Source organism: Muscardinus avellanarius, assembly GCF_963383645.1.
Source record: "Muscardinus avellanarius genome assembly, chromosome: 17".
Lineage (NCBI taxonomy): Eukaryota > Metazoa > Chordata > Mammalia > Rodentia > Gliridae > Muscardinus > Muscardinus avellanarius.
In genome coordinates, this window is record NC_137803.1 from 34,129,382 (window position 1) to 34,154,627 (window position 25,246).

Here is a 25,246-nt window from a genome sequence, read left to right on the forward strand (position 1 = left end):
ACCTGTGGGCTGCCTGACTCACTCATAGTCATGCCAATCAAGGCTTATATCTATGTCTTTGGAATCTAAGCACAGGTTACACACTAAGAGTTGATCCTGAAGTTCAAACATAAATAAAAAAGGTGTTCAGCTGGGCATGGTGGTGCACGCTTGTAATCCCAGAGCTTGGGAGGCTGAGACAGGAGGATCGGAAAGGTTTAAAGCCAGCCTCAACTACTTAGTGAGGCTTTCAGCAACTTAGTGAGATCCTGTTTCCAAATAAAGTATAAAATAGGTCTGGGAGTCTAGCCTGGAGGTAGAAAAGCCCCTGCGTTCCACCCCCCCCCCAGTAGGTAGAAAAGGCCCTGGCTTCCTACTGGGGGGTGGAACCCAGGGGCTTTTCTACCTATCAGATGCAATAATTTTATAATAGACACATATCAAGGAGAATATTTTAAACTATATTAGAAAGGAAACTAGAGTCATTTACTTATTAATAATAAAGACAAAGAGTAAGAAGTGTAACAGAGTGGTCTGAACTATGTAATTCATTTCTGGTTCACACACCATATATTTTACTTACACTTTTTTTGTGTGTTGCTGTAGCTTCTGGCAGATGATGGTCTGAAGAGGAAAGGGGCCCTGTCTTAGAGAGTTTATATTTCACTGTTATTTCCTTTATACAGTAAATGAGCACTGAGTACTTAGAGGTTTAGGAAATGTACCCTGTTAACTTATATTTGTGTACTTAAAATAATAATTTGAATCAAAAGAATATGGCTGAATTCATAAAATCACCTGTATCTCTGGGCTTCTCTTGTGCATGTGCTGATATTTTCACTTCCTTTTTCTGAAATGAAATTTTTTTTTTCTTTTTGGTGATACCGGGCTCCTGGAAATCCTTTTAATTCTGGGCTACACTCCCAGACCTATTTTTTTATACTTTTTTATTATTTGGAAACAGGGTCTCTTAAGCCAGCACGGTTGGCTTCGAAACTGCGCGATCCTCTTATCTCCGCCTCCCAAGCATGGGGATTACAAGCGTGCACCACCACGCCCAGCCTGAAATGAATTTTAAAATTCTCCTATCTACATATACTATGTTGTAGAAAGAAGAGTTCACAAATATATCCCAAATTAAAAAAAAAAATCTTCCTAGGTCCCAGGACTCCTCTAAGTTCCCCTATACTTCACCTCATGTCTCCAGAGACATGGTTATACAATGGGAGCATCATCTCAGTTAGATGCTTCTTGGTGCAAAGTTGATTCAGGAAGATGGAAACCAACAAGGAAAACGAGGATGTCCTTCATTTCCTTCAGTTTCACTTCTAGTCCAGAAATAACTACAAAGCTAATACCTGAGCATCATTCCCTCCAGACCACAGTAGTCACTCATCTTCAGGTGTTAACTTTTCGAGGACAGAAGCATTGTTAAGGCAGAGTTGCCCAGAGTGAGTCTAATTGCCTAAGTGAATAGGTCTTTCATTTCTCTAGTTCCCAAGTGGCTCTTAGAAAATGACTTTTATAAATGATAGAAAAATAATAGGTTAAAGCCTCTTTTTAATTTTTAATATTTAAATCACTGATATACGTGGAATAGAGAGGGGACTATGGAATGCTTGGAGGCATTTAAGATTCCTCAAAATGCAGGGAAGACTGTTTATGTGATTCCCAGGAAGCAAGTTGTGAAAGAACTTTTCAATTTAATTTTATATAACAAAGTTTTACTTTTTGGTGCATTTAATTTTGTGGAGTTGATCTCCAGTCACTCTTTCATGTAATAATACAAGCTCAGTGATTTGACTGAAAGGTCATTATTTTAGAGTGTCATTCAATATTTATGTGAATTAACAGTAAATAATTTCTGGACACTGATTAAGACATGAATAAAGAGGTACAATATTAAGATAATATAGCATGGTGAGGACATGTTTAAGAAAGTAAGTTCTAAGTGAAAAAGCCAAACACAAAGGCCACATGGTAGATGATGTCATTTATATGAAATACATAGAGATAAAACTACATTACCTATAATCTTTAAAAAGATAATTTTATAATATTCACATCTAGAATAATATTTTAACTTATGTTTGGAAGGGAACTAGAGCCAATAATAAATAAAGACAAAGATCGTGGCTGTGGCTGGGACTAGGGTATGACAACTAATGGGGGTTATTGGGTGATGACAAATCTTTAAAAATTAATACTGGTGATGATTGTGGAACTCCTTAAATATACTAAAAATCACTGAATCCTATACCTTGCCTGGGTTAAGTATACTATTTTGCTAAGGTTTCTGTAATAAGATAATATGTACTGAGTAACTTAAGCAAAGTAAGTAGATTTTCTCAGAGTTCTGGATGCTGCAAATCTAAATCAAGGTGTTGACAGGACTGGCTCCCTCTGAGGTTGTGAAGGAGCTATCTCTTCCAGCCCACTGTCCCTGCCTTGTAGACGAACATGTGTTTTCTCTGCCTTTATTTTATTTTATTTTATTTTATTTTATTTTATTTTATTTTATTTTATTGTTTTGAAACAGGGTTGCACTCTATTGCTGTGGCTGGCTTAGAACCCGTGATCCTCCTTTCTCATCCTTCCAACCACTGGAATAACAGGCTTCAGTCACCACATCTGGCTTAAATTTCTTCTTATGTGAATGCCAGTCATATTGGATCAGTATCTTCCCTCCTTGATGATCCCATTTTAACTTATCTCTGAAAAGCTCTGTCTTCCAGCATGATCACATTTTAAGGTGCTGGGGTTTAGAACTTTATTATATACATTTTGGGAATTGGCAAAAAGAAGCACATAACTCTGTGAATTATATCTCAAAAGAGATGGAAAATAAGGCAAGCAACCAACCCTGGCCTTGTAATGATTAATAACTTCATCCAGGTTACCAAACTTCTCTGTGTCTTACAGTCAATATTTACAAATAATTATAATGATGATGATGATGATGATGATGATGATGATGATACATCATAAAATTACTGGGAGATTAAATCAATGAGTCCATGTAAAATGCCTATAGTATCTTTTGCGACACAAGAAGCATTTGATGTATGTCAGCTGTAATTATTGCAGGTAATGGCAGAGAAAAATTAGGACTATATTATATTGAACAACATGAAAAAAGAAATCTGATGTTCAAGACATGGATATATATTTTTCATGATGATAATAAAATGCTTCCTAATAAGATTACTTTTCTAAACCTATTTATGAAGATTTGAAAGCACAGTATCTTCCAAGATCAAATTAGAGGGGTATGCTTTGGTAAAGTATATTAATTTGTTAAACATGCATTTATCAAGAATCTATTGACTAATGGTGCATTAGTCACATTTTAAACACCCTTAATTTATAAGGAGAGATATACCACAGTGTAAATTTTTTTTAATCTTCCTTTACCTATTATTACCTTCTTTTGGATTTATGTGCCTCGGGTTTTAATGAAACCATAATGTTCCATTTCATTACTGAGAATATGTAAATGAGGAACAATTCTTAGTTTTCTACATACATATGTTTTTCAATCAAACTCTAAAAATTCCTTTTGATTCATGACCATAGTTGTATTCTCACATCTACAAGTCCCAAGTTCCTCCAAAAGAAGTTTGGGAGTGAAAAGAGATGTCTGAAATATAGTAATCATCAAGGCAATCTATTTGAGTTTATGTTCACCAGCCTCTCACCCGGTGCCAAGTCCTGCTCAGTTCTTACTCTCTTGTGTCCTTGTGGCTCCTTTTAAATATACACTAAGTAACCTGCCACCTCCCAAAAGCTACCAAAATTGAGCTTCAAGTTGAATTTTATTTCTCCTCATTTCTATGTGTCTTTTCAAAGGCATTCTGCAAAAATGCCTTTGAAAAAATGCCCTCTCCTCTCTTTTCATCCTCCTTTCTATCTCCAGTTTTTACTTCAAACATGCTGTTATTTCTTTTTTAAAATAAATTATCTTTTAAATATTTTTCATACACTAAAATCTAAAAAAATGATGTCCCAAAAGTGCATAAAATTTAGTCTCATGTACCCTAAGATTTGGCTTAAAAGAAATTTTGATGGAGTATTTGAAACTATTTCATGTAACTCCCTACCCATATCTGTTATGCATGTTATATTTGTGTTCATTAGTAAATATTAATTGTCCTATTGTTTGCTAGATATTTGTAGAAAATGTAAGATATATAAAATACTACCCCAACCTTTGGAAGCTTATGGTCTAGCAGGGAAAATAAGAGAAATATATATAGTATATAAAGAAGACGCGGTGAGGTTCCATAAATGAGATATATACACATTCATTTGGAACAAAAAAGAAAACTATCTTGTACAAGAGAATAAAAGCTTATTATAGACTGATCCATCTGAACGTACTCTTCTAAAAATCACTCCTACATCTCCTCTAATTTCCTATTATCTGGAGCATCATCATGGAAGTAATAGGGATGTTAAACCAAACTGTAGGTCTAATGAGAATAGAGATGAAATTATTCTTTGGAGTAAAATAAATAAACTAAAATAAACCCGTCTTCTATAAGAGAATGCCCCAGCAGGTAGCTTACTAATGAAAACAATGATTTCCAAGGGGCTGTACATTTCAAAAGTTTTGGCAAAGTGCTAGTTTCTCAGAAGCTGTTCATCCAAAGGAGCAAAGAATATGATGACCTCAGCTTTGCCTTTACCATCTGAAATTGAAGGAAATGATGAGGACAATTACCCACTCCCCTTGGCATCACTCCCCAAAAGTGAAAACTTGGTCAAAGTGTGGCACGAGCTTGACATAACTAATTGGGGCAAATATTCAGCACAAGGCATGGGAAATTAACCACCAAAGTCTCATTAGCATTAATGGGAATTGCACAGCTAATTCCCTCCCCATTGTGCACAATATTTACTTCATAATGTTTATCCTGACATTCTACAACTTTCAGCAGGAAGCAATGATTTAGGTGCATGGGGCTGAACATTCTGTTGGTTTTTTGTGGAGTCCTTTGCACACCAGCTCATAGACTGCATGGATGACCTCTGGTTGTCCTCACTGGGTTGGTGGCAGCCATCTATATCTTTGAACTCTCTAGTCCCCTTTTCTTACCCTGCCCCTCCACCTCCTCACAGATAGGTTTTGTAAATACACATTTGAGTTTCTCCTGATACTTTTTCTCCAACAATCAGAATTACAATTGCATGCTATGAACTGACTTGAAAGATTAGCTTGACCAGACTGTAAGAAAAGCACTTGCTAGTTCCCTCTCCATGCTTTTCTCCCTATTTTGGACATACCATTTCACTATGATCAGACAGAATTCTTCATTGCAACAAATCCTCTAAACTACAACTAGTCATCTGTCTGCGCCATTACAGTCATATTGGGGGATATCCACTCATGCTATCTGAATTGTGCATTTATTCATTTACCATCTTCCCAAAATGTGCAAAGTCTTAAATCTCTTTAACTCCATTTCTTCCTTGCCTATGTTAGTCTACTTTCTGTCATTGTGACAAAGTACCTGAGATAATCAACTTATGAGGAGGAAAGGCTTATATCGGCTATCAGTTTCAGAGGCTTCAGACTACGGCTGCTTGAACCTGTCTCTTTCAGCCTGTAAGGAGGCGAACATCATAGAAGAAACCCTATGGCAGAGCACAGTGGCTCACCTCGTGGCAACTCAGAAGCAGAGAGAAAGAGAATGGGGCTGGTGTCCCAGTAACCAACCCTTCAAGGACAACCCCCAGTGATCTATTTCCCCTCACTAGGTCCCACCTCCTAAAGTTTTCACCAGTCCTTCTTGTGCCCCCAGATGGAGATCAAGCCATCAACACAAAAATTTTAGGGGGATATTTAGGATCCAAACCTTAACACACTCTGAGGAGTGTAACTTGCCTGCATGAGGCTTTGGGCTACACTATCTAGTTTATGGTGACACTGTGATGTTTGGGGAGTACCTGTTTTGGTATGTGGGACTCTAGGACACTCTGTGTCATTTTGACCTGTGGAGGAGCAGAAGATTAAGATGAAAGTAGACAGTGAAATTTCTGGTGATGTGATTGAGCCAGACCTAAAAGAGAACTTGCAGTATGAGGCCAATTGCATGAACTTCAGAACACAAATAAAACTAACTGTAGTGCTCATTGGTGTAAATTACAAGGAAATACAAAAAATAAAAATTTGTATGAAACTGGAAGAGTGGTTACTGGAGGTGTAGGGTAGTGATTAGAAGAGATCGGGGTGAATTTCTTGACTTGGGAGCTGATTCTGTATTTATTATATGACAAATCATTGATTATTGATGAACCTATACATTTCTCTATACTTATTTTACAATTAAAAATTAAAATGCACACAATGAAATGAATGGACTCACAGGCTTCTTTTCCTCTTTTTTATGATGACAAATTTATATTACGTTTATTCTCCCCATATTACTCTTTCACATCAGGAATACAACATAGAAAACTTTTTTTTTTTTTTTTTGGGTTGTACTGGGGTGGAACCCAGAGGCTTTCTACCTCTGGGCTATACTCCCAGACCTTTTATAAAATATTTTATTTGGAAATAGGGTCTCACTAATTTGCTGAAAGCTTCACTAAATAGCTGAGTCTGGCTTCGAACCCGTGCGATCCTCCTGTCTCGGCCTCCCTAGTGCGGGGATTAGAAGCGTGCGCCACCATGCCCGGCAACAACAGAGAAAACTTCTGCATCTTAGCCTGACATATACTGATGGTGGTAAAGACGACTTAATATGTTAAAAGGATCATCTTTTAAAATTTTGATTGAGTCACTGGATGGAAACAAATATACACTATTTTTATATAGTTCTGGAAAAGTTAATAACATACCAAATTTTGTCTTTCCTGGTAGGGTGTTCACCAGACGTATGAGACAGCTTACCTTGCCTCAACTGAAGGAATCTGCCTTTGTGATAATATAACTTCCAATGATTCTTCTTAAAGATAAGTAGAGGGGTATTTGCTTGCTAGAACTTTGCAAGAAGAATTTATTCTGAAATTGCATTATAAGTAACTATGTCAACATACTAAAAATGTAGACTGAATGGCTCTTCTTATTAACTCATGCTTCCAAACCTTGCTTGGGGGTTATCTAATGAAAAGTGTGGCCTTTCACCTGTCAGGCCCTTGCTGGAATCCCCAGAAGGAGTTTTCAGAGAAAACACACCATCAGCAATGTTATTCAGTGGGCACCAGAATAATAACAGCAAAAATATTTATGCCCTGGCTTCATAAACTATCTTTTCATTAAAAAAAGAAAAGAAACACCATAAGGCATTCTAAATGTACTATCTCATCGTTTCTTCTCTGGGCCTTAGGGGGCAAATTGGCTTGTTTATTTCATATTTACATATAAGCAATGAGAGTGGCCCAGCAGCTTGTGTAACAGTTTTGACCTTCACTTACTGGCCTATGTCATATAGTCTCCTCAGATAACTGGTAGCTCATTTCTGAACTATTCATGAACACAAAATTTTTGTTAAATCTTCTTTTCTTCCCCTAAAGGCAAAATATAGCCACTTCAGGTTTTGGAAATGAGAGTATCAAACAGATTAGTCACCTACAGATGAATAAAAAAATTATATATATATATATATATATATATATATATATATATATATTTTTTTTTTTTTTTTCTAAAACACTTCCAAATAGCCTAGGACTATATGCTTCCTCTAGTCAGTCCCTTGTGGTGACCATAATTAGGTTTCTGACCTTAGGTTGAGGAGCTTTCAGAGGGCACTTAAGCTTCATTCAAACCAATTTGATTTCCTCTGGACGCCACACTGAACATTAGATTTTATACCCACAACCTGTAGATAGCTGTAAAGAAGGATCAGAAGATGAGTTAAATTTATAAAATTCACCATTTTCATTGTCTTTTTCTCCCAAACTGAGAACACAGAAATCTAGTCTCAGCATTTGAGGCATTCTGAGTCTCAACTATACTGCTTTCTTCCCTTCAAAGACCCTTCTGTTTCTCTTTCCTGAGACTTAGCGCCTGCCTCCTTTGTCCGCATGAGGACACACGTTGCTTTATGAGCCACTAAAAGGATCAAAGTGACCCTGGGCTCACTGAAGATTTATATCATTCATGCACACATTTAATAAAGGTTAGGATTTGATAGTTCTTGACTATTATGGATTAACTATTGTGTCAAATATGTTTGGACTAAAAGAAATAAAATGAATAAAATGCTGGTATTAACCCTTATGTATACTGTTTTCTACTCTAGGGTATAAATCTGGACAGTTTGTTGTCTTCTGTGCTGTAGATGAAAGATTATTGCTCATTCCTCACCATCTCACATGTGCTTCATATATTGTCAAAATGTCATTATAGAAAATGCACATAGGTGTGTGTAGGTGTTTAAACATTTATAAACCGGAACTCTTATTTATGAAATACCAGACACCAGGATTTGGAATAAAATATCTTGAAGAAAGAAAATAAAACTTGATAATTTTTAAATAAGTCATTATATTATCTTGTCATTATATTAGTAGAAACTGTATTAACCATATTATCTTTTCCCTTATTAAAAAAGAGATGCATAAAGAGGTAAAATCAGTTATCTAGGGGCTGGACTGCACACAAATAGATCGTCCAAGTATTTTTTTTTAGGAATCTTTGAGTTAAAAATGTCCCAGATGTGCTAGAAGTGGTGGCTCATAGTTTTAATTTCAGCACTTGCTAGGCTGATAGAGGAGGATCAAGATTAGCCTCAGCAATTTTGTGAGACTCTCAGTGATCTAACAAAGCCGTTTCAAAAAAAAAACCAAATTTTTAAAAAATGTTGGGGGTGTAACTTAATAGTAAAATTCCTCTGGGTTCAATCCCCAGTAAAACACACACACACACACACACACACACACACACACACACACACACACACACACAGGTTCCATATGGTGTGGAATATCCCAGATCCAAACCAAATAGACCCAAACTAAGCAGCAACCTGCTTATTAATTTCTAATCCTTCCCCCACCAGAAGCTAAGTTTGTGAGCAATCCTCAGGTACTAAACTCACTGGGCAGAATTATTTTCCCAATTCTTTATTCTGCAGCTACTTGCATCTTCTAAGTGGGATATGCAGATCAGGAGCAGATCTTGGCTGCCATGAGGTCTCTTGTAAAGAGTTCAGATCAGTCTACAGGGGAGGCTCTCTAATTGGAGGTTTATGGTAATGCAATTGTTCCCCACCTACAAGGCAGCCCTCAGCATTCAAAGAGAAGCAGGAGGAATGAAAGCCAGGTTGATAGACAGCCAGTCCCAGTCCAAACTTGTCTGCGCTGGAAAGGCCCAAGGTCAGCTGTCTGGTGACCTTAGGGCTCCAAATCTGTGTCAGTTGCAATCAGCTTTACTTCTGAGATGTTGCCAACTGATAGGCTTTGCTGTATTCTTGGAGCTTGAGCTCAGGATTTCTCTCCAAATAACAGGGATGAAAAGAAAAGGCAGGTCTCACTTAAGACCTACACAGGATGTAATCTTTCTTTGAAATCATGGGGGTTTTGAATGTGTGTTGGGGGGAAATTACTCAGGCCCAAGAAAAAAGTGAAAGCTAAAAATACTTGGAGGGAAGATTCTTGTTAGAGCTTTTGTATCAAAAACTCAGTAATTTTTCAAACACAAGTAATTTATTTTTTTAAGTACTTCTTTCATATCTTCTCTGTCTCAGCTTTTGTGGTTGGCAGATCCCAAACCTCATGGTCACTATAAGTTTATTAAAACAAATCTGGCCCAATATATAATCAGTCTGTTCTTCTTTCCTCACCATCCCATAATATAGACTTGAACGGTGACTCCGAGGGACTATCCATGACATAAAGGACATAGCCTCCAGTTTTGGTCCTTGCCAAATTCCAGATATTTTTCTTTTGTACTGTAGAAAAGGTGAAGGGATTGAGGAGGTGAAGGACTTCTTGCCAGACTGACCATGAACTCAGAGGTATGGAGAACATGGCAGTCTTCCTGTAGGTTTTCTGGGAGTGTAAGAGGCTATTGTATCTGCCAGTAAAGAGCAGTATGCAGATGGTGTATGTGGTTTCCATAGTGCAGGGTCCAGTCTCAACCTTGACCTTGCTATTACTTTATGGCTTTATCTTAGAATATTGTCTTGCTCTTTCTTTAATTTGATGGTAGTCCATGCCATGGTTGCATTCAGGATGGATCTTAGCTTTGACTGACCCATATCTCCCTGGACAGCCCCAATACTCCCATCTTTTTTATAAGGTCTGTCCTTGCTAGAGTTTGAATGTTGACTCTCCTCTAAAGGTCAATGTACTAAAGGCTTGATTTTCGGGGTGTCACAATTGTGTTAATAGAACATTTGAGAGGTAGAGCCTAGCAAAGGATCCTTAGATTATTGGTCTTTAGACTATTTGGATCCCCTCAAATGGGACTACAGGACTCCACTCTCTTCTTTCTGTCTCTTCACTTCCTGGATCCTGATGTGAGTGGTTTGCTCCACTACACAGTTCCCATTGTCATCTTGTACCTGTACCAGAGGCACAACACATTGGGACCATAAGTTATTGATTGAGAACCATCAGAACGGTGAACAAAAATAAGCCTGTTCTTTTATAATTGCCTCAGGTATTTTGTTATGGTGTAGAAATCTGACTAATAAGGCTACCTAACTGAGGGGGATGGGAAGGAGAAAGAGGGAAATTCTCTAATGTACATGATATACATTCATAAATATTACAAAGTCAATCCATAAGCCAAACATGAAAAGGAGGGAGGGGAGAGGGAATAGAGTGGGAATTGGGGAAGGGATAAATAAGTGACATTTTCATGTATACCTCTATCATTTTGTACCCCATTAAATGTATGTCTACACTGCACCAATCAAAAATTTAAAAAATTCCCCTTAGCCTCAGCTCCATAGAAATTCTTTCAATGGGCCTTAGGTTAATGGAAATTGGAACAAAACTCTTCATTCCCTTCGTTGCTATTATCTTCATATTTTCTTATAACAACAACAACAACAAAAAGGCATGAATCACCGTCCACATGTATCTCAGTTTCTAGGTCCAATATGTGAAGCTTTCCCAAAAGATTATCCTCCTGGTAGACTTCTTATACTACACCCTTTAGCCGTGTCAGTATGGGTCGAAAGACTTTTTCTAAATGTAGATATACAGCTGATTTTATTCACCTTTGTTTCTATTAAAAAAAACTTACTGTAGTAGATACTAATGGAAGATTGAAATGAACAAAGAAGTCATATTTTTTGTCCATATGACATAAGAGAATTCTGTGTTGTAAACTACATTTTATTTTAAAGAAATATAAGAATATAATGATCTAGAATCTATTTCTTAGCAATAATCAAATAAAACTAAATATAATTATAATTGATATGAAAAAGCAAAAGAGAGAGAGGTGAATGCAGCCAATGTGGACAAAAACCTTCCCCAATGCCAGGAGGGAAAAAAAAACAATTGCAAAGATAAAACTAATACATTTATGAAGTTTTATAGATGTCAAACGTAGGAAAGTAATGCTATATAAAATATTAAGTAGCACTAATGTTGACTGAGGAAATTTATGGAGTTGGAAGCACCTTTCTTAAATTTTGTCTATTGCTTACCTTTGTTTTATATTCTTTAATCCAGCTTCTCTGAGGCCTTAAGTTGTGCTTCTTTGTTTCTTCAAATTTTGTGCAAAGGCTAAAACTTTAATGAAATGAGGAATACCGGGGGGAGAAGATTAAGCACACAGAAGACAGTTTTTCTTTTCTTTTCTTTTCTTTTTTTTTTTTTTTTGCCACGAGAGGGTATTCTCCAGCTGTTGCTCACTGGAGGTGATTATTTTGGTTGTTGAATGTGTGATCATATGAAAAGAAAGGCACATTGCTCCTGCATCCCTTCCCAGTCAATTTTTACATTTATTCTTTCAAAAAATATTTATGTAGCTACTCTTAGGTTGCAAATAAAATGCTGGAAAAAAAAGAATGAAAGTTTATGATATATATCCTCTAACCTTCAAAAATCTCTCTTTATATTTGAAAACTAAGTCATATATTAACAACTAATATATATTATGATACAGGTGCTTCAGTACTTGAATTAAGAGTCAATAGTGAGATAAAGAAGAATTTTCTTTTATTTGTGAATTAGTTTACTCACTTGCCCATTGAATTTAGAAAAAAACAAAACAAAACATTTTTTCCAGTCTGTGCAGCTGCTACCCAACATGCCCTTTCTGTCTGAGTTGTAGGAGATAAGAAAAAATATTTTTGTTTTGAGTAATTATCATGCAGTAGCCCATTTTCTTTAGAAGATATGAGATGATGGTTTTCAGAAATTTTCACTCTAGTGGAGTAGACTATAAACAGATAATACATAATATAATTTTAGATAGCACAATGTTCTAAAGGAGTGGAACCATCCAGGAGATTTGCAGGTGGCCAGGATGGAAAATATTTTACATGAGGCAGTCATGAAAAGCCTCTCTGAGAAGGTACCATTTGAACTGCTGCCCAAGCCAAGTGAAGGAACCAACATGCATATCCTTCAGTAACAGCATCTATAATAAAGCTTTTCATGCAAGAATAGAGTTTGTATGCCAAGGAATGAGAGAGAAAGAGAGTGGTAGGACTTCAGGGTATTTAGTCTAGAGAAGGAGGAAAAGCCTGATCATGTACAGTCTTATAAACGAGAAGGAGTTTGGGTTTTATTGTAAATGCAATTGAATGTTAGTGAATAGTTTTAAGAACAATTCAAGATTGGATTCACATTTTCAAATATTCACTTACCAGCAGCTGGGAGGGTGATTTATAGGGAACAAAGAGAATAAGCAGGAAGATTTCTTGTGTTCAGCAAGAGATGCAGTTTTTTGGTCTGAAAGTGGGTGTCATGGAGTAGCAAGATTTCCTGCATACTCTCAGGCAATGGAGCATTTGTCTGATTTGTCACAGGTTTACATGTGGAGAGGAAAGGAAAGGAAAGAGGCAATATGACACTACTTTGTGTTTAATAGCACATTGGGACTGGGGCTACTATTAAACAAGTTAAGAACAAATGAAGAAAGAGTCTATTTACAAAGACAATAAGTTTTGAAATATAAGTAAGACATTCAGTAAGAGCTACTAGGTAGAGTTTTGTACATATCTTTTTATTTTATTTTTTATCTTTTTAATTTACGAAACTGTTCTAATTTGAAACAACAAGAACAATAACTTCCATGGCATGAGCATATGGATAGTATTTAAAATCATAATTGATCATTCTCTTTCTGTGGGTGTGTGTTGAGGGATAACTGAGGATTTTACTAGGGATGACTCCAAATTAGTGAGCCTAAATAAACTTTTCCTTTTTAATAAAGCAGATTTTTCTGAGTTATTCCTTGCAGTAAGGGAGAGCCTCGTGTTGTTATAAGGCTAAAGTTTGTTAAGCTCCTTTCTACCATTTCAACCAGACAGAAGGTGGCACTGAAGCATGATAATCATAGAAGGGAGTTTCTTGATTTGCAGAGTAACTATAGGCCTCTGGATTCTTGACTCAGTGGCTGTTTACTAATGCGCTTTCTGAGATATTGCACTTCCAGAGCTACCCTATTTTCTTTGTTAACTGGAAACTGACCTGTAGGAACTTACTATCAGTGAACTCATTTGCCTGTGCTTCTGGTTTGGATCCACCAATGAAGAACCCTAGCAGAAGAACAGAGCATAGGGCAAATTTAATGGTATCATATGGGGCCAATTTTATTCCTCTATCAGAAGTTATGGCTTCTTTGGAGGAATAGGACCTACCTGTTCCTATTCTGGAAAGTCCTCTTTTCTTGGTTTCTCTACACTCCATCACCACTTTTGAAAGTAGTTGTTCTATTAAATTGTTCACAATTTGTCCTAATTCAGATATTCCAGTTATTATTTACATTGGCACCAAACAATATATGCATTATCACCCAGTTGAAATAATCCAGTGCTAACCACAGATTCTAGGTGCCATGTGAGCTCAGAAAAGAGTAAGTGAAGTAAAATTTGGAGACCAGAACAAGAAAGTCTATGTAGTGGTAAGCTAAAACTGAGCCCTAGAGAGTAGTCAATAGTGAGAGGACATTAAATAGACATGAGAGGAAAAGAAAGAAAGAAAGAAAGAAAGAAAGAAAGAAAGAAAGAAAGAAAGAAAGAAAGAAAGAAAGAAAGAAAGAAAGAAAGAAAGAAAGAAAGAAAGAAAGAAAGAAAGAAAGAAAGAAAGAAAGACATGGCTGTACTTCAGGGAGAATTCTATGAGCCAGGTGGAGAGGAAAATGTAAGCGTATGGTTTTAAAAAGTGAAGCTTTAGGTCTATTCAAGGTGAAATTTCTAACTTGACTTCCAAATCACATAGATTTTACCCAAGTATATTGTATTAAAAATATATTTGTTTGTTGTTTTTGGTTTCTGGCACAGGTCTCCAAAGCCCTTTCATTATTAATAACAAACTCCTTTCTACACACTTGAGCTTATGGCCTTGGATTGTTTTAGGGTGTGATTTCTAACAGCTTCAGGTTGGCACTTATCACCAAAAAGACTAACATGTGATTCGAGGGTAAGAAATTTTAGCCTTATTCCCTGAATTCAGAGAAGGAGGAGAAAACTGGATATTTATTTATAAAAAAGCTGGATTTTTTTTATAAAACAAAGCTGGATATTTATTTATAAAACTCTTCAACATAATTTTAAGAGCTTCTACTTTGAACATAATGAAGTACAATGAGGGTGGAGTGCCTGGAGAAGACACATACTCTTTGTCCCCCACCCCCATCTCTTTCCTTATTTATCTTTTCCAGTTGGTTTCTTATTTTATTGGTGCATTGTAGTCATACATCTTAATGGAATACAAGATGATAGAGGCATACATGCATACATCACTCATTTAGTCCTTTCCCAATTCCCACCCCATTCCCTACCCTCTTCCTCCTCATGTTTGGCTTAGTGATTGACTTTGATATGTTTGTGAATGTACATCATGTACATTAAGAAATTTTCCTCTTCTCCCTTCCCATCACCCTCAGTTAGGTCACCTTACTTTCTCCTCTATGTTTTTCCTTCTTCTCTTCATCTAGAGTTCCTCCTATAACTCTGTTTGTCCCTAGCTTCCCCATATTAGAAAAAGTATCCAATTTTTAATGTTTTCTGACTAATCTCACTTAGCATAATGTTCTCCAGTTCCATCCATTTCGCTGCAAATGACATAATTTTGTTATTTTTGGGGGGCTGAGTAAAATTCTATTATGTACATTTCCTATAGGTTTGTAATCCATTTGTCTATTAATGGACATCTTGGCTGGTTTTATATTTTGACAATTGTGAATTGTGGATCTATGAACATAGATATGCATGCATTAGTTTGGTAGTTCATTCTTTTGAGTAGATATGCAGAAGTGATATTGCTGGATCACATGGTAAGTTCATTCCCATTCTTCTGAGGATCCTCCATACTGTTTTACAAAGTGGTTTCACTAATTTGCAATCCCACCAACAATGTATTAGAGTTCCTTCTTCTCCACATCTTGCTAGCTTTTGTTGTGTTTTTAATGATTGCCATTCCAATTAGCATTAGGTGAAATCTCAGGGTAGTTTTGATTTGCATCTCCCATTTGCTTGTTGCTGAATAGTATATTTTATTATAAGCCAGTAACAATACATAAAATATCTTCCTGAGTGTAATGTGTCATTGGTGAACAATTAAAGCTGCAGAGGGTATCATGGGGACCACAGAATTTATATTAAGCTGTGGATCACCTGGATATCTCACTGTAGCTGATTTCTGAAGTGCAGACAATCTTGTGAGACTCCTCCCTTTAGATTGTGGGCTCTGACAGCAACTTTAGATAGATGGTGTCAGAACTGGGTAAAGGCTAATTGGGTGATATATGCATGTTTGCCTCTACCATCTTGTATTCCATTAAGATGTATGACTACAATGTGGCAATAAGAATTCAATAAACAAATAAATAAAATAGTTTAAAAGGAATTGAACTGAGTTATTGGACAACTACTGGTGTAAGGGAATTCATTGTTTTTGTGGGGAAATATATACACACAAACACACACTCACATACTCACAAAATCAAACCAATCACAATTTCTTTTGCTTTACAGAAAAATATGCTAGATTCAAAGCTGTTGCAAGGCCCAGTATTGTACCAACCTTCTCTCAGTGGATCTCAATAGCAAATCAGTTTTGACAGTCTGGCACATGACCCAGCTTATACTTCTCGAGTCAAGAAAGTATCTGGCCCTCCTGGGAATATCCTACAGTGAAGGGATGGAACTTTCCTGTGGGCCAGTCACTCCACAGAATAGGACTATATCAGGGAGTCTCAGGGCATTTAATGAGGACAAACATGGCAAGTGTTCGCTCTTTCTTTGTAAACTGAAAGGACTTTAGCTAATGCTCCATAAAAACTGGCTTAATATACAGTTATTACAAAGCTTCAGATTTTTGACAGATTAAGTGCTATTAAATCACCTTACTGTGAAGGCTCTGAAAGGTCACAAGATAAATTAGTTCAGGCCATCTTCTTCCAGTCTTTAGCAGCCATCTCCTTTCAGATCTGCCTCCCCCCACCAAGAAAAAGGAAGATGAATAAAAGAAAAAGGAACTGGAAATTATGACCCTTTAAATGTCTTCAGGATGGGAGGCTGTGAAGAATGGCACTGTCTTGTCATGGGAGGCAGATGGGTTTTTATCAGCTTAGAGGGCAATTTCCCACTTTATTTTTTTCCCCCTTTGGTTGACTGTGATCCATAATGTTGCATTTTGCCCTTTAGGAGGAATTTTCCAGTTGACAGACTCAACAGCCACATTCTGTCCCAGTGCTTGGGAGAGAGAGGCAGAAGAAAGGACTCCAACTGGATTCAGTATATTCAATAATACAGTCACAACTGTTTTTTAGAATTTCTTTTCTTTATGTGTGCTTTGCTGGGCGAATTGAACCTCAAATTATACAGCAGATTGCTACTCTCATAAATGCAGTTTTGGAGGTCCTCATAATATATACATATATATTAGTAATATGTATATATGTACATATATTTATCAGTATATCCCATATCTTAAGAATTTCTAGTGAGAAAGATGTGAAATATTGTTATGGAAGCGTGGCAGGACGGATCAAAGATTACTAACAGCCATGGTAGTTATTGTAATTTGAAATCAGCAATAGTGTTTATTTTTCTGCATTCTTACTTGCCTGAATAACCCATTTATAGAAAAATCTCAGCCAGGAAAAAAACAAAAGCCAGTCTGAGAAAATGGGAATATTATTTTCTACTATGGTAACTTGAGAAGTTTTTTTTTTTTTTTTCCTGCAGGCAGAAAAATGACATATAATTCTAAATTTTGCCTTTGTCTTTCACCCAGCGTCACCTTCTAAGCCGTCTCCTATCAGGTGTGGCTCTGTTAACACCTGGGGTTTTGGCCTCAGCTTAGCTTAGCTGTGCTGTCAGGGTGGTGGGGGACACTCAGTACATTCCGATTATATAGACAGTACTTTCGTATTACTCTCCTCTCTTCCAGCTAATTTTTCATTCTAGTCTTACTAGGGTATTCATACTTACATGCCCAAACACACTGATGCACACACACACACACACACACACACACACACACACACACACAGACACACACAGACACACACACACACACATACATATATACACCTGCACACTCAAATACACAATGAAACCAACATTAGGACTTGCTTTTGTGGTTTCTGATTTTCTCTCTAATCTTAATGATAAAGCAGCTGTGTTCTTCTGTCTTGGGGGTTTATCAACAGAAGACTCATTCAGAACAGGTGTGGGTGCAGATCTGCATTGACTGTAAAACTACACCAGAAAGAAAATGGGAGGCCCTGGATAAAGCAGGATGTTTTGAAGCAAAATGGAAAGAAATGGTCATGTGCTTCACCATATTCACACCCTGTTCTGGGTCTGTCCATCACTTATCTTCAGTGATTGGCACCAGTGTAACCTGTTTCTGAATTTTAATGTCTCTGACTCCAAAGCCTGCACTCTTTGGTTAGCCATACTTTGACTCTAGACATTACTGACCTTAAATTAGTCTTTACACTGCCCTAACATGGGCTAGAAGTTGTGTCACTGACACATTTAATTTTCACAAATATACAGCAACCCCATTGGATGAATGGCAGGTGGTTGTATACATATTATGGACCCCACTACATCTAAGATGGATGAGCAAAAGTCCTGAGGACCACTGTTCATCAGTGGGAAATCTTGAAATCTTGCTCTCAGTCTATGTATCATTCTTCATATTTCCTTTTTATTCTGTTTTCTTTTTTTATATTGAGGTTTGAACCCAGGAACATTCTATCTCTGAGCTATATCCCCAGCCCTTTAAATTTATTTTTTAAAACATGCTTTTGCCAAATTGCTGAGACTGGCCTCATACCTGCAATTCTCCTGTTTCACCCTCTCAAGTACTGGGAATATAGGCACTTGCCACCATATCTGGCTTGTCTTCTCATTCTTAATTTGCTTTGCTTTGCTTTGCTTGGTACTTGGGAATGAACCTAGAAGCATTCTACCTCAGAGCTAGCCCCCCGCCCCATTTTATTTTTTATTTTGAAACAGGGTCTCACTAAGATTCTGAGGATCTCACTAAATTGCTGAGGCTGGCCTCGAATCTGCGATCCTCTTGTCTCAGCTTCCCAAGTACCAGCTGTGTACCAACATGCCCAGCGTGTCTCTCTCCCTTTCCTTCCTTCCTTCCTTCCTTCCTTCCTTCCTTCCTTCCTTCCTTCCTTCCTTTCTCTTTCTTTCTTTCTTTCTTTCTTTCTTTCTTTCTTTCTTTCTTTCTTTCTTTCTTTCTTTCTTTCTTTCTTTCTTTCCTCTTTCTTTTTCTTTGTTTTTGCTGTACTGGGAATGGAATCCAGGGACATTCTGCCTTCAAACTACACTCCAAGCCATATTTTTTATTCTTTATTTGAAACAGATCTCAAAGTTGCAGAGGGCCTCACTAGGTAGCTGAAGCTATCCATGAACCTATTATCTTACTGTCTCAGCCTCCCAAGTACTGAGATTACAAGCATATGTCACCACACCCAGCTTCAGCCTGTCTTTTCATTCTTGTTGGAAGATTTCTTCAGTGATATGAGGCTGAGCTGGTGGTTCAGACTTTTCCCCATTTTTATTTTTCTTCCCCTTAGTGTTAATTTGGTAGCTCTGTTTCTCTGACTTTACAGCAGAGAATATAATATGCCTTCTTTTTCCCCCTGCACTGGTGATAGAACCCAGGGACATTCTACCTCCAATCTACAACCCGAGTCCTATTTTTTGTCTTTTTAATTTTTTGAAACAGCATCTCACTGAGTTGTGAAGGGCCTCACTAAGTAGTTGAAGCTGTCTGCAAACCGAGATCCTCCCATCTCACCTCTGGAATGCTGGGATTACAAGCATGTGCCACCACACCTGGCCATAAAATGCCATTCTTATTTGCATAAGTTATTTTTTATTGTATGTATCACTGATAAAAAAAAGATGAGGTTATCTGGGGATTTCTTTAAAAAAAAAGACATAGTGAATATTTGTCCTTGATAGCTATGTCTATAAACAATACCCTTTTCTATTAAAGCATTGCGTTAGACAGTACTTGTTTTGGAAAACCAAAGTTAAAATTAGGTTGAATAAAACTTAATATACTTACTTTTAATAATTTTGACCAATCATGCAGATATACTCAAGATTTATAAAAGAAAAAACTGGACAGAACATAAAGGAAGAATATAAAAAAAAAACCTGAAGAAATGTACTCCTAATTAGGAGTAAATATAAAGCTCAACATTATGATTGTCAGTTCCTTGATAACTGTGAACCTCTGCTTCACCTTTAGGTAGAATTGAGGAGCAGCATCTCCTGAACCCTGGTGAGTGAGATCAAGAGTGTAGTCCATCTACATGTGGTGGTGCATGCCTCTAATCCTAGTGCTTGGGAGGTTGAGACAAGAGTACTGCAGGTTCAAGGCCAACCTTAGCAATTTACCAAGACCTCAGCAAATTAGACCCTGTTTCAAAATAATAAACATGTTTGTTTAGGTACATCATGTGTAAGCCGGGCGTGGTGGTGCACGCTTGTAATTCCTGCACTTGGGAGGCAGAGACAGGAGGATAGCGCAGGTTTGAAGCCAGCTGTGTGCACTGGCTTAAGAGACCCTGTTTCCAGATAAAAAAAAGTATAAAAATAGGTCTAGGAGTGTAGCCCTAGCCTGGAGGTAGAAGGGCTCCCAGGAACCCCAGTACCACCAAAAAAAAAAAAAAAAATTCTGCAACGTACATCATGTGTTTTAGAGAATTTCCCTCTTCTCTCCCATCCCATTAGTTGCTCATCTATAAAATCACCTTCTTCATCTAAAATTCCTCCCATTACCCATTTCTCCCTAGCTCTCTCATATTAGGGAAAGCATCTGATTTCTTTTTTGTGACTGACTAATCTCACTTAGCATAATGTCCTCCAGTTCCATCCATTTCCCTGTAAATGAGGTAACTGTGTTTTTCTTTATGGCTGAGTAAAATTCCATTGTGTCCATAGCCCACAAGTTTGTAATCCATTCATCTGTTGATGGATATCTTGGTTGGTTCCATATTTTGGCTATGGTGAATTAGGTAACTATGAACATAGATACACATGCATTAGTTTGGTAGTATTTTGTTTTTTTTTTCCCCTTGGGAAGATAACCCAGAAATGGTATTGCTGGATCAAATGGTAAGTTCGTTCCCATTCTTCTGAGGGTCTTTCATACTGTTTTCCAAAGTGGTTGCACTAATTTGCAATCCCACCAACAATGTTTTAGAGTCAAGCATGGGAAGGAGGGAGGGGGAAGGAATGAGCCAGGAATTGGGTAAGGCCTAATAGGGTGATGTGTGCATGTATGTCTCCACTATCTTTTATTCCATTAAGATGTATGACTACAATGCACCAATGAAAAATTTAAAAAGAATGTAAAAAAATAAAAAATAAACATCAGAAAATAATAAATAAAAATAGGGCTTGGGGTGTAGCTCAGGGGTAATGTACCCTGAGTTCAGTCATCAGTAATACATAAAAGAAAGAAAGGAAGAAGGAAAGAAAGTAAGAAAGAAGGAAAGAAAGAAGAAAGAAGAAAGAGAGAAAGAAGAAAGAAAGAAAAAGAGAGTGTGGCTCACAGGATGCGGCAGGACAAGTATATCCCACCTTCCAGGAGTTCTGGCTGGTCAGGGTCAGTGCATTACAGAAGCCTCAGGATTGGTTCTCAGTTTCAGGGCTATGGGGGTCTTATCTCAATCACATCCCTTATCACACACAAAGTGAGTAGAACCAAAGGAGGACATCAACATCAGTGCTGATGTTTCCTTCTGGGCTCCTGAAGTGCTCAGTCTTCATGGGGTCATACATCAAGACCTGCCTCTCTTACTGTCCCACCAGGGCAGAAAGATGAAGACACCACTGGTTTGTGTGTCCTAGGTAATAGAGGAGGACACCACTGGTTTGTGTGCCCTTGCTCCCAGTAGGAAGGGAGTCTGCTTTACACATGTAAGCCTTTCTTCTTCCAGTTATGTGTCAGAAATGCCCTTGTTCCTGACATCCCTTTGCTAACTTCTTCAGACACTCTCCATCACCTTGGATGCTCTCTTCAGGGATTCGCCCATACGCTCTGGGTAATTCCTGTGGTCTACCATTTTGTCTGCACACGTCAGTCTTCTAACATTCCAAAGAGAAAGACTTCATCTCCAGCACTTGCTCTCTGTTTGTCAAATGAGTTAAGAGATCATGACATTTAGTTGGAGGTAGAATTTTGCAGTAGGGGAGGTTGTAATACATTTGGGAGTCTTAATTGGTTAATATTTGATAATTCACATCATTCTCCAGGTGAAAAGCAAGTTCTCAGTTGAGAAAACAATTTCACACATGCTCACGTGTACATATTCATTTACATTTTAATTTTTATAAAATACTTTCCTCAAATATTAGTACAGATTCCAATTCTTTCATAAGTCCTATCAGCCTACCTTCTTTGAAACTCTTACTTACATTTGTATTCTGGATCACTTAGTGGAAATTTACAGTATATAATAGTTTACTTCTAATTATTGTTTCATTGAAATGTCCTATCTTCTCCTTTGGGCTCTGAGCAACTACGGGTGGTTAGACTTAAGCCTCAAATCAAGGGCTGTTTCTTGATGATAACAGGCATGTAACAAATGCTCGTTCTGGCTGTTAAACTCTCCTTTTATCTTAGATATGCACCTGATGCTCATTCCATTACAGCTTCCCTCAAGGAGATAATATCTGTCCATTTCCACATGTATCCTTTTTCTCCATTTGAGGGCTATTCTCTCTTTTTTTTTTCCCAGAGTGTGTAATATAGTGTTTTGCCCAGACTCGATACACAAAATAATACTTGCTAATAAACTGATCCCCTTGAATTTTTGTTTTTGTTTTGAGCATCAAACCGCATAAGGCTAGTGAAAGCAATTTGTACCAAACAAAAAAATTGTAAAATGTAAATGTATGGATTAATTCTGTGATTCAATGAGCCCAGTCCCTGGCTGGCATGTGATTTGATGGTGATGATTCAAATCCCATAGGTCAATATGCAACAAATCCTTCTCAGACTCATTCCGCTTTAAAAGGTACAATATGATACTGGTTTATAATCTCAAGTTTCCTGTTTAACAAAAGTATACTTTTAGATGAGTGTGTGTCACGCTCTGGGACCCTGAACATCTAAATATTTAACAGGATTGCTTTATATGCGCTTATGCCGATGTTACCGATATGTGATTTGGCTTTTGCCCAGTGGGTCCCTGGGCTTTTCATCATCCAGTGCATATATTGGCTGCAGAGCGCCTGGGCAGCAAGAATAGTGGAGTTGCTGAGGCATCAAATGCAATCAGAATGTTATTTAGAAAAGCTGGCTTGGCAGCCAAGCTTTGCACACATCTTTTATTACACTGTATCTTTGTGACATATTATTTCTGCTTCACAGGGTCACCTGACCCTGAATGGGACCTGTGGTCCATTGATAACACAGCTGGATGATGGCTGCGGTATGAGTTAGGACTGGACACAGAGAAGGATGAATCTGCAAAAGTCCCAAGTCGCTGCAGCTGAGTTCTCCATTCCTCTTCTCAGATCTCCTTTTCTCCCTGTTATTAGTTTGTGGGGAGGGTTAGAACAGGCAGGAAATGGTTTAATCAAAAGCTTTTTTTCATGATCATGGAGGTGAGGTGGGGTGGAAAGTCGTAAGAAGTAGGCAAAATTCATTATTTTCTGCCTGTGAATTTGTGCTGAGAGTCCACATCTCAACCTCTGGAGCAAGATTTCCTCTACCTGGTTTTCTTCTTTCTTTTCACTTCTCTGGTTATTCCTACTGGTCAACAGCTGTAAATTCAGAACTCGGCTAAGAAGCATTTCTGTATTCCTGGGGTTCCAACCCTACCTAAGGAGGGAATTGCATGCTCTTTGACCAATATCAGAATTTTTTAAATTTTTTTGGTTACTAAAGATACAGTATCAATCAAGACACAGGTGACCCTTTGCACTATGGAAATGATATGCTAGTGGCCCCAGAAAGAAAGAAACAAGTAAGTAAATCAATAACTCAATGTTAAGTAATGATAAATCCTACGATGGAAAGATAACAAGGTGAATTTTTGCTAATTTGGGTTGGAGATAGAGGCAGAGGGCATCTCTGGGAAAGTGATCAGGTGTCAGCCATAGGAAGGTCACAAGAAAGTGGCTCAGAAAAGGAAAAGGATTGAAGACAAAAGTCAACTTCCTGTGTTCATGGAACAGGCTGGAATTGGTGTTTCTGGAAGACTAAGGCCACGGAAGAAAGACATTGAGGTCAAAGTAGAGAAGTGGTCAGTGCCAGATTCTGCACACGCTGCTGTATTAGGGTAATGAGAAAGATGTGTGTGTTCACACGGGTCATCTGTGTGCAGGCATGAACAATGGAAAGTTGCTGAAGGATTTTTGGTATAGAAATGAGGTTTTGTCTCACATTATTAAAAATCACCCATTTTTTATTTTTCCTTAGTTTTAGCTCCACATATGCATCTCTAAACAATATAGTTCTTTGAACTTTTGCAAGTATACTTGTGTTCTATAAGTTTTGTAGTGTCTTACCACTTTTAGATAGCATAAGGTTATAGAGGAAGGAAGGAGGTATTATTTTATATGTCAGGATAATGATTACTTATCAGAAAAAAAAAGGTTACTCAGGAATTTTTTTTTTCTTTAGAACTGGGAATTGAACTAGGTGACATTCTTTGTCTGAGCTACCCTCCCCCAAATTTTTATTATTTTGTGGTACAACAGATTGAGCCCAGGGACAGACAGATTATATATATATATATATATATATATATATATATATATATATATATATAATTTTTAATAGGTGTTACTAAGTTAGTTGCTGAGGGCCTGGATAAGTTGCTGAGGCTGGCTGAAAACCTATTATCCTCCTGTCTCAGTCTCCCAATATTGAGATTATTTATTTGTTTGTTTGTTTGCTTGTTTGTTTATACCAGAGCACAAATCCAGTTTTGTTAACTTTCCATTAAACTTGAGGGGTAAACATCATGCAGATTCTGTGTCCAATGGGCTTAGCTAAAAGATTGATTCAGAATCTGTCCCAAACCATGCCACTGTTTCCCTGGGCACCAGTTACCTTTTCTCAAAATACTCTGATTTTGTTTGGTTTACCACCAGGAGTCTCTGTGGTTTTTTTTTTTTTTTTTTTGCTTTGCTTTATATGCATAACCAATTTTTTCCCCAAGTAGAATTTAGTTTCATCTCGGGTATAAACACCTTCAATTTTAAGAAGAGTTGTGTATTCCCTTTGGTTTCAGATACCACACATATAGCCAGAAAAAATAAAGCCTTGCACCACAATCTTCCAGACATATTTGTCTTTTAGTAGTCCTGTTCCTAGCAGGTTATAGTACCTGTACTCCAGAAGTCAGGGGCCCAGCACCATTGGCCCCACACACATATTGTCCATCTTGCCTCTGCTCTTAGAAGCCATAAAAATCACGAGCTGGCAGAGTTTCATTGCTATATCAGTGCCTTTCCGAGATACAGGGATAAACCCACCCCAGTTATTTGCCCCCAATGTTCAGCAGCAGGAAACATTTAAAAAATTGTTTTCTTCCTTATTTTTTAATTGGTGCATTGTAGTTGTACATCTTAATGGAGTACAAGATGGTAAAGGCATACATGCACACATCACTCAATTAGCCCTTACT